Genomic DNA, 3,633 nt, shown 5'->3' with positions numbered 1-3,633 from the left:
CCCATTATCCCGTTTTGCGCTGTTTTACAGAAAGGTCCCTCTTGATCATGCATATAATAACTCTCAAACCATACATCATAAGTAAAAACTTTATATATGAAACTTGCTTAAAATTTCATCTAGTTTCATAATATGTCATTTTCATCCATGTTTTAAGTGATTAAATTGTTGTTTGTTTAAATTTGCTTAAATAACTTGTTAAAACGGTTTAATTCATAACTAAATAACCGTAACTCCGAATTTAATAAACTTTATATGTAAATGGGGTGGAAAAATGCCTAGTTTATCATGGTGCACTCATCTTGCATGTTTAACAACTATAAAAATTTGGTTTAGGGCAGAACAGTACCAAATCCATAAATATGCACATGAGGAGTTTCCGGACTTGTTGTTTTGTTGTTCCGGCCTCATTTAAACATGCCTAAATGTTTAGTTTACTTTTGCTTCACCCTCTTGCCATGTTTAACAACATTTAATATTGTTGGGTACATAAACAAGATCGAACTAAATAACTTGTTGTGGTGTTTCGTCAATATGCAACTCGTTGCATATTGAGCCCCACTTAATTTGTAGAACTGCTTGTGCACTTTGCCATGCCATGCCTCATTAAACCGGGCATGCATCATACTTGTTTGTGCATCATGCCATGTTATGTGGTGGTTGTTTACTATGTTGTGTGCTTCTTTCCGGTGTTGCTTCTTCGGGGTGGTCCCGATTACGTCGCGTTTGTGAGGAACCGTTCGACTACGTCCGTTTGTCTTCTTCATGGACTCGTTCTTCTTCCTTGCGGGATTTCAGGCAAGATGACCATACCCTCGAAATCACTTCTATCTTTGCTTGCTAGTTGCTCGCTCTTTTGCTATGCCTATGCTTCGATACCTACCACTTGCTTATCATGCCTCCCATATTGTTGAGCCAAGCCTCTAACCCACCTTGTCCTAGCAAACCGTTGTTTGGCTATGTTACCGCTTTGCTCAGCCCCTCTTATAGCGTTGTTAGTTGCAGGTGAAGATTGGAAGCTTGTTCCATGTTTGGAACATGGTTATTTTGTTGGGATATCACAATATCTCTTATTTAATTAATGCATCTATATACTTGGTAAAGGGTGGAAGGCTTGGCCTTATGCCTGGTGTTTTGTTCCACTCTTGCCGCCCTAGTTTCCGTCATACCGGTGTTATGTTCCTCGAGTTTGCGTTCCTTACACGGTTGGGTCATAATGGGAACCCCTTGACAGTTCGCCTTGAATAAAACTCCTCCAGTAAGGCCCAACATTGGTTTTACCATTTGCCACCTAGCCTTTTTCTTTCCCTTGGGTCGGCCGGCTCAAGGGTCATCTTTATTTTAACCCCCCCCCCCCGGGCCAGTGCTTCTGTAAGTGTTGGTCCAACTGAGCGATGTCCGGAGCTACCAGGGGCAACTCTGGGCTGGCCTACCCGACGTCTGGCTCATCCGGTGTGTCCTGAGAACGAGATATGTGCAGCTCCTATCGGGATTTGTCGGCACATTCGGGTGGCTTTGGTGGACTTGTTTTACCATTGCCGAAATGTCTTGTAACCGGGATTCCGAGCCTGATCGGGTCTTCCTGGGAGAAGGAATATCCTTCGTTGACCGTGAGAGCTTGTGATGGGCTAAGTTGGGACACCCCTGCAGGGTTATGAACTTTCGAAAGCCGTGCCCGCGGTTATGGGCAGATGGGAATTTGTTAATGTCCGGTTTGTAGAAAACCTGAAACTTAACTTAATTAAAATGCACCAACCGCGTGTGTAACCGTGATGGTCTCTTCTCGGCGGAGTCCGGGAAGTGAACACGGTGTTGGAGTAATGCTTGACGTAGGTTGTTCTAGGATCACTAGTTGTTCGACCGTACTTTTGCCTTCTCTTCTCGCTTTCATTTGCGTTGTTAGCCACCATTTATGCTAGTCGCTTGCCGCAGCTCCACCTCACATGCCTTTCCCTACCTATAAGCTTAAATAGTCTTGATCGCGAGGATGTGAGATTGCTGAGTCCCCGTGACTCACAGATACTTCCAAAACCAGTTTGCAGGTGCCGATGATACCGTGCAGGTGACGCAACCGAGCTCAAGGAGGAGCTAGTTGAAGATCGTGTTCGTTGTGTTGTTTCGTTTCAGTTGATCAGTAGTGGAGCCCAGTTGGGACGATCGGGGATCTGTAGCATTTGGGGTAGTCTTCTTTTATTTTGGTTCCGTAGTCGGACCTTGATTGTATCTGGATGATGTAATGCTTTGTTCATTTATTGTGTGAAGTGGCGATTGTAAGCCAACTATGTATCTATTTCCCTTATGTATTACATGGGTTGTTGTGAAGATTACCTCACTTGCGACATTGCTTTCAATGTGGTTATGCCTCTAAGTCGTGCTTCGACACGTGGGAGATATAGCCGCATCGAGGACGTTACAAGTTGGAGTCGTGCTTCGACATGTAGGAGATATAGCCGCATCGAGGACGTTACGGAACTGTGCAGTTCAATTTCATCAATACTAGTTTGAACAATACCACTGTGAATGACTACATTTGGTTGTTGTCAAGCATGTTGTAGTTAACACGCTTTTCCATTTTTATTCTGACAATAACCAGTGTACTTAGACCGACATAATACCAGTTTGAATGACTATATTTGCTTGTTGTTAAACGTTAGGCCTGTTGTAGTTAACACACATTTCCATTTTTTTGTTTTGCTTAACTAGCATGCTTAAACCTGCACACAAAAGCTATTGTTTGAAGATTATTTTGTCTGCCATGAATATATTTGGTTGATGTTTAGCATATTGTGCTTAACATGCCTCTCGATGTACTTACACGGGACAATCTTGGGAACGACTGATGTTTTCCATCGAGGTTAGTTTCATCCCATGACTTATATATACTCACTCTTCAGGATATCGGTAGCTGGTACCATATAGATCAGGGGTTGATAAAAGACTAGGGTTATAGGTTAACTAGGGTCATAGGTTAAGGGGGTTAACTAAATATATATATGTAACTCATTTATCAATAGGTTAACTAGGGTCATATCTATCTAAGGCTACATAGCAACATGCAATGTATTGAATGTCTAAATATGCAATCCTAGGCTACATAGCAACAAAGAAGAGTGTTACTTTAATGTTTTGATGATATCTAGATATACATAGAAGAGCAGCAACAACAACACAACAGTAGACCGTCCAGATGCTATTTTGATGGACACATAGTGCACGGGGACACATGCTGATAAGGCGCACGGTGCAGATGAAATGAAGATGACATGAGTCGCAACGAGACGCAAGTAGACAAGTGGGCAACGGAGACAAGGGGATGGAACGAGTGACGAGGAGATTCAGGGATGAGACAATCAAACCGGTATCTTGGATTCACTTAGGCAGTGGCAGTATCCTTGAATAGCTGTCAAGGAGCTAGGTTTTCCTAGCTTTGCAAATCCTCAAATTTTGCACTAAAACTATCGCCAACTTCTAGGTTCATATTAAATGAGACATTCAGAACACGCCCTTAGCAGCCTCATTAGTGCCTTAAATGAGACCTTGTTTCATATCAAAACTATGTTCATATTAAAACTATGTTAAGACCCTTGATGCACTGTTGGGGTGGAGAGAAAAGGTCCAAGAACAAAACCATTC

Source organism: Triticum urartu, chromosome 1 (genome assembly GCF_003073215.2).
Source record: "Triticum urartu cultivar G1812 chromosome 1, Tu2.1, whole genome shotgun sequence".
Classification (NCBI taxonomy): Eukaryota; Viridiplantae; Streptophyta; class Magnoliopsida; order Poales; family Poaceae; genus Triticum; species Triticum urartu.
This window is presented reverse-complemented; position numbering follows the sequence as displayed.